Source organism: Halictus rubicundus, chromosome 1 (genome assembly GCF_050948215.1).
Source record: "Halictus rubicundus isolate RS-2024b chromosome 1, iyHalRubi1_principal, whole genome shotgun sequence".
NCBI lineage: Eukaryota > Metazoa > Arthropoda > Insecta > Hymenoptera > Halictidae > Halictus > Halictus rubicundus.
The window spans coordinates 8,586,727-8,594,547 of NC_135149.1; the positions used below are offsets into that span (position 1 = coordinate 8,586,727).

The 7,821-nt window shown below is 37.4% G+C and overlaps 1 long non-coding RNA gene across 1 annotated transcript; it reads left to right on the forward strand.

Moving 5' to 3' along the window:
- Window positions 1-2,826: 2,826 nt before the first annotated feature.
- LOC143356467 (uncharacterized) lies at window positions 2,827-7,227 on the forward strand. The gene is made up of 2 exons (XR_013082680.1): window positions 2,827-2,939; window positions 6,099-7,227. It is a non-coding gene; the product is annotated as an uncharacterized LOC143356467 (long non-coding RNA).
- The last annotated feature ends 594 nt before the right edge of the window (window positions 7,228-7,821 follow it).

Genomic DNA, 7,821 nt, shown 5'->3' on the forward strand with positions numbered 1-7,821 from the left:
CTCGATGTGCTGTGCGCGCTGTGTACAATGCGTTCTTGTTCATCGTAATTGGTCCTGACAATTATTAGATTTAATATTGATGCTGTAAGTTGTACCTACAGACATTTCTGATTCGTTGAAATGGTTCCAAATAATTTGGATTCAAAATAGTTGTAGGCTATGAACCTTTGATTTAACGTTGATTTAACATTAGATTTAATTATATCAACTTTTTGAAATTGACATTTCTCACTAATAGCGAATGGACTCTCAATTGCGAAGAAGCACAATGTAAGATACAGTGTTTTCTTGATATTTGTCAACAACACGGGTCTCGCCAGCGACATACAGTCGGTGTGGAAAGTATTCGTACAGTGACAAATTGAAAGTAAAACTGTGTATATTCATGCCAATAATAAATTTTATGAGGAAAAATGATTAATAAATATTCTTAGATGTTTGTAGAATAAATTTTGCGTAAACAAAATTTTATTTCCCTTCAGAATTACAAAAGAATCAACAAAAACAGATAAATTTTCAGAAACAGACGCGTAGAAAGTATTCATACAGTCAAATATCAAACGAAAGAACTATGAAAATATACTAAATATTTAAGGGTTTAATATTTTGTGGGATTGCCTTTTGATTTTGCAATAGCTTCGAGCCTTCTTGGCATGGAATGTACTAAGTTGGATGTTGTAGCAGGCTCTATTTTATTCCACTCTTCTAGTAAAGCAGCTTTTAAACTTTCTTTAGATGTAATATTGTGATTACGAATCTTTTTCTCCAAGTAATCCCATAGATGTTCGATAGGATTAATGTCTGGTGATTGTGGTGGCGTCTTCAAGTATTTTGGTGTATTATATAAAATCCATTGCCTAGTATTATATGCAGAATGCTTTGGATCATTGTCATGGGTGAATATAAAATCGTTGGTAAGTCCCATTTTATTTGCACTAGAATGGAGGTGATTTTTAAGGATGTCAATATAGACTCTGTGATCCATGATACCATCGATAAAATGTAAAGATCCCACTCCAGCTGCACTCATGCAACCCCAGACTAATACAGAGCCCCGTCGTGTTTTATCGTGGGTCGCAAATTTCTTTTATTGAACTCAGTACCACTTTGTCTCCATACTGTGAAGTGATTTTTGGTCCCAAATATTTCGAATTTGCTTTCGTCTGTGAAAATTACCTTCTTCCAATACTGCATTGGAGCGTTAACACGCTGTTTAGCAAATTCTAGTCGCTTCTTACGATTAACTTCATTTACAAAATACTTCTTCCGTGCAACCCTACCGTGATATTCACTACTTCGTAAGTAATCACGCACAGTACTAGCCGAGACATGTATACCATTGTTGTTTTTAAGCTCTGTTGTAATTTGTGCGGCACTTATAAGTGGATTTTGTTTAACTTTACGAATAATTAGTCGTCGATCATACTCGTTTATCTTTCGCGGACGTCCAGATCTTCTTTTATTTTGAACTGTTTTTCGTAATCCAAATCTGTCGATAATACTTTGAACAGTAGACCTTGGTCTACCCACTATGCTAGCAATTTCGCTAAGCGATTTGCATTGATTGTGCAACCGAACAATAATGTTTCGCACTTCTTCCGTTGTTTCGGAACTTTTACGACCCATGTTGAGACCAATTCAAATTTTTGACTTTAATTCTACGAGTGCTCTGTGCTAACTGAACAGCTTTGTTATTATTCGTTATATTCGGAGGTCACGTTGTGTTTATATCTATATTAAGTATACAAAATAAGAGATGTACGAATACTTTCTACGCGTCTGTTTCTGCACATTTTTCCGTTTTCGTTGATTCTTTTTGTAATGCTGAAGGGAAATAAAATTTTGTTTACACAAAATTTATTCTACAAACATCTAATAATATTTATTAATCATTTTTTCCGCATAAAATTTATTACTGGCATGAATATACACAGTTTTACTTTCAATTTGTCACTGTACGAATACTTTTCACACCGACTGTATATCGTCCAGGAGATACTATTATCCTTCCATCCATGTGAACGTCGAACCCGACCCGCATTACATTTACACTCCTCGGCGTCCGAAGCCTCTCGATCTTTGAGGCCCCTCGCGGGTTATACCCCGCGGTAGTGGGGATAGTACTGCGACTTTTATCAGCTAAGTATTTGCGACATATATCGCGAAATGACTGTAGTTTTTAGCGTCCTCAATTTCAGGAATTTGTAACAGAAACGAATAAATAAAATGGAATGAATTATGAATATCATATACAAATTACTAGATTGCGGATTTTATGCAATGATAACAAAAATGAATAGACGAAAACTCGAAAGAGTTAAACCAAGAAATACATTTTCCCTTATCCTGCTGTCTCTCACAATCGACCAAAAGAATGTTTGTTTGATAAAAATCCACAGTCTGAAAAATACAAGGAGGCCTTGGTGTCAGAGATCGCGGAAAGTAGACTCTGTTCAATGTGAGAAGCGAAAATAGGTGGAAGATTTCTCGCAGCCTGCGGTCCTCGATCACAATCGAGGACATTGTACAGCACGTCGTCGTCACGATCGGTTTCCAGTAATCTTTATTTCCATATAGCTCTCATAATATGTTATTTCGCTTGTCGCCACCCTGAGCGAGGTATCATTTGCAATCTATCGTGTCTCGCAGGCGTGCTTATAGAACATCTCTTACGCAAGTCTCGCGATGGCGACCATCTGGTGGCTATCGGTCGGGGACATTATAAATGCAAGAAAGATATTCCCTCGTTCGTGTAATCACTATTATTTGCGATATCACGTAACAACGCCGACGAAGGAGGGGAGAGAGGGGAACAACAACGCAGGCGAAAGAGTTGTTCGACGTATAGTCTCATCCGGAGGACCATTACGGGAAAGATGGCGTTCGGAGGACGAGGGACACGAGTTCGCAGAGTGAAACACACAGGCTGTTTCTTCCAGGTGAGGGTAAATTACCGCCGTGGGCGAGGGTCTCTCATAAAGCACTGCGCAAATTAAGTAGCCAAGAAAGGGGGAATATTGTCGTTAGCGAGCGAAAGAAAGTGCAGGTCGCGGAGAGAGGGGGGGGGAGTGAGACGGAGAAAGAACCGGAGAAAAGGAGATGGACGAAAGTGAGAGAAAGAGAGGCACGGGACTCGTAATTTTTATGGAAATTATTATCGCCGGTAGGAGGCAGACTAGAGTATCGTAAATTACGTCGAGCCGCGAGTTTCGCCTCGTCTAATTATTATTTGGCAATTAAATTTTACTCTTTATTGCGCGTGCACGCCTCTGGGACTCGGGGCCCTGTCGTTCGGGACCTAGACGCTCTCTCGGCTCTCGTAAAAGACCAAGGGGGAATATCGTTAACCGTGGAGGCAGTGAATGTCGTGTTCCTCTCCGCGAGGGTATCGGTGATCAGCTCCACCGTGCTGCGTTTACTGCACGAGATTTAATGGTGTCCCTTAAAAATCGAGTAAATCACGCACGGCCCCGCGCCGCGCCGCGCGCATTCGTTTGCGAGAAAGTCGCCGGAATTTATTGGAATTCGGGATCCTTCGTTAAATCGAGGCCGGGGCCGTAATGGCTACCTTCCATGGGGTTCCGCAGACGCATTCATGGGGTCAGGCCTAGTTAACGATCCGGGCGAAACGTGATTTTCAGCCATTTTTTCGGAGGAAATTAATGGACCTTCCCTTTAACGGTCTGATCGGAACGTGATCTTTAGCCATTTTTTCTGGGAAAATTAATGGACGTATTTTTTCAACGAGAACCCCGTTTGAAAGCGCATATATTGTACTACTTGTAGTAATTTTTTAATTGTGAGATCTTTAACAATGACTGAGTAACAGCTTCTTTTCCTGAAAACATATGATTCTATCTGGCAGATAGACAGAAGTTTTTCTAAAAGAAAAAATAAATAATTTCTAAATATAAAATAGTTCCTAAAAGTCACGTTTTTTCAAGTCGTTAATTCAGCTCTGGTCCCAGATAGTAATTTTTTAATATCTTGCAACATAAAAATTACTATAAGTTGTACAATATATGTACTCTCCAACGAAGCACTTGTTTAAAATAGAAATGAATTAAATTATTCAGAAAAAATTGCTACAAATCTTGTTCTTCTCTTTATCATCATCAGGGTATAACCTCTTAGCCCTCTAAATCCTGAATTTTAAACATGTAACCTTTAACCAATGAATTATCAACCCCTAGACACAAATTATTAACTTCGAAATTTTTTAAAAAGTTTTCCCTAACAGGTATAAGTAAAAGTTGACAATTCTAGATCCATCAGAATTGCAAATGGCACAGTCTTAAGAAGTCCGCGCAAACGGTTTGAGTTGCGACGCATCAGTAATGAACGGTTTATTAAATATCGGTTTAATTAATTAATCGGTAATTAGCAATCAGAACGAGCGATCGTTTATTAATTATTCAGGGAAAGCGGCGCGGCGCTCAGCGAACACGTCGCGAAAGTAAATGGCGGATCGTCGATTGGCGGGTAAGTCATTAAGAACCTCTCACGAAGAAGATATACGGACCTTCGAACGACGTACCAGCGCGATCTTGAAAAAGAAAACGAAGCGATTCGGGAAGAAGGAAAGCTGTTTCAAGATTTTATGAACGTTCATCGCTCATGTCATTTGATCGGTACACATGAATTTTAATTCGAACGATCCGTGTCGTAATGATTTTACTCGCAGCCGCTGCGCCGCCGTTCCAAAATAATTCATAAGGATGTAGGGTAGATGCCATTGTCGAAGTCGTAAAAAAGAAATTTTCTCAAGTGAATGCTGTTCGTATCAATTTGCCATCTTATACATAAACTCTCACTGTTTTATTAGATCATCCCATAAGAAATGCAATTTCTAACTTGAAGTAGAGAAACGTAATCAGAACCATTAGCAGTATATTGTTCCTCATTTATTTAGTGTATTTTTTTCCTTATTTTTTATTTTTCCCCGATTTCTTTACGTTTATTTCTCCGTATTTTCTGATACAGACGAATAATTGTGATTGTTCCTTTATATTTTATCCTTAAAAAATATCAAGTAAAATTCATATTACTTACGGAATGATCCGATACATGTAACTACATCTCTAGCGATTATGAAGATATCATTGTACACTAACTGTAAGCTTATTGTATAATTGTTAAAGCTGAAATAAACCTATAATAGGTTTCTATACACTTTTATCACGAACTCATTAGATCTATGTCTACTAATAATAAAATCAGGGACGATAACTGTTATAACCAAAAAGAAAAAAAGTCATGGAATAACAACTATTTCATCGACTAAAAATTTCGATTGCTCATAACAGTTATTGATGAAGGAAATTTGTAATAGTTATTATTAAATAGTACAACTTTCAAATAGTAGACAATCAATTATTTCATACATTTTTTACTCATAAAATTAATTGCTACGATCAAAATTTAATATGACAAACATGAGTTTTTCCAAATTTTCTGACAAATTACACCGCAAATCATCTAACGTTACTTTTAGAGCAGAAAAGGTTCGTTCAACGCCAACCTGAGTTGCGGGCACAGCGTGAATTATCCACGCTAGTTTTGATAAATACGGGAGTCTATATTCCTGATTTTTCCCAGTTGAAAAAATTTTGAAAAATTTCTTTTTCAGATTTTGTGTTGTTCTTATGGTCTCTTGATTCGTCTTGTAGTACGAAACCTTCTCAATGAATTTCACAGGCTTGCTCCACCCGAAAAGGAGTAGACAACTCAGTAATCAAATAAGCAACTGAAATGAATTTTCTCATCAATAATTATTATGATCATCGATAACTGTTATGAATGATCGAAATGAACTTCTCTCATTGATAACTGCTTTGAGCAACCGAAACCGTTTTTCGTCATCGATAACAGTTATCGAGGAGGATCCAATTTTTTGGACACTAATAACTGTTGCTTGTAACCTCAAAGTATAAACATCGATATTTTTTGTTCTTCGAATTTTTTTCTTTATATTTTGTGTAGATTATCGTACATTTCAATAATATTCAACTTTTTATTAATGATATTTATCGTAGAAAATTTTAGAGTAACTGTGATTTTTGGTCCCTGAATAAAAGCGACGAGTGCTCATCTTGTAGAATTGGAGCGAATTTACTCGAAGATTACAAGATATCAGGGAACAAGGTGGCGACAGTAATCGGCCATTTGCACTCGTATCGCGTGTCCTGGTAGCCAGAAGTAAAGGACAAGAAGGAAGCAGTAGCGGGAGTAGATGGAGGTGGCAAAGAAGTCACCGCTGGAACGACACGGTGTGTCCATGACAGGAGAGCAGTACCGACTTTCTGGGCCCGTAATGAGGCCCCTCGCGCACTTGTAAGAATGCTACCAGACGCGTTTCAAGCATCGGCGGACGCGTTAAACCCGCCAGCTGCCGGAGCTGTCACTCGTGCACAGCTTCCTTGTCTTTTTATCCTCCTTCCTCCTGCTCATTGTTCGTCTGTCCTTATCCGGATTGTTTCACTTCCTCTCGATTGCACATAGCTAATTTTTTCAAACCGACCGAATCCGCTTTGTCGTCGGACACGACACAACATTGCACACGACTCCTTTCGATGCACCGTCGAGCAAAGTTCTGTGTGTCTAACTGGTCACATCATTTATTTAACTGGAAAACCGTGCCGCAAAAACATTCTTTGCAAACTTAAATCTTAATATCCTTGATCTTAGAGCAAGTTGCTTACCAGTTTGTCATTAATTTTTGTCGTTTCGGGCACACGATTTTATCAAGGAACTTTTTCGATTATTCGATTATTATTCGGTGATTTTATTTTTCGGTGACATAAAATGTGTTTTTTTTTTTTATGAGTGTTGTTATGTTCTTGTTTGTACGAAGAATAAAGCGATTTTTACATTCATGTTCATCTAAAACAACTTCCTATAACTATTTCTCTAACCAATTGGTTTAAAGCACTAATAAATAAATAAATATTTTTCGAACGATTCTAAATCAAAGATAGAAGATATGTCTATGATTTTGCCATAACTTGATGTTCAGGGAAGAAAACTTCCTATAACTATTTCTCTGACCAATTGGTTTAAAGCACTAATAAATAAATAAATATTTTTCGAACGATTCTAAATCAAAGATAGAATATATGTCTATGATTTTACCATAACTTGATGTTCGGGGAGAAAACTTTTATTTAAAAGGTTTAGTAAAATCATCCGAAAAAAACTGAGAAAATGTTTAGAAATGAAATTGTTGTATTCAACCTATTGTACATAATAAGGAAGTAAATGAAGGAAAACTGTTCATGTTGTATCAATGTTGTTTGTCACTGCCGTGGGGTATACCTCGTGAGGGGCCCCAGAACTGTCCTTTTCTACGTTCGGAAGTGTATCAAAGAATATTCTAGCCGATATATGTCCCGGGGTAGACCCGTGTTGTGGACATATAACGAGAAAACACTGTATTCAAGTACACATGTAAAGCTTCATTAATTATACTGAACCTATAATATATATATCAAGGAAGTATATAAAGAAAGCAAGAATAAATAAATTATATAAAATGAATAAAGGTATCTGCAGTCTACTATTCATGTCTTCATCAACCTACACGTGTGATATTCCTGTACACATTTTCTTGCATTCTGCACACAATTTCCTGTAATTTCATTGCATACGGAGGTAGTTAAAGAATCATGTTTAATTAGAAATTCGATAATGAACGTTCTAACGATTTCGAAACGATCATCAGTACCAGAAACAGCGGATAGGCAACATCTGACAAAAGCGTTCGCTGATGGAGCACAATAGATTTTGAATGAGAAGTGTTCGAGAGGAACGTGTTCAAATTCC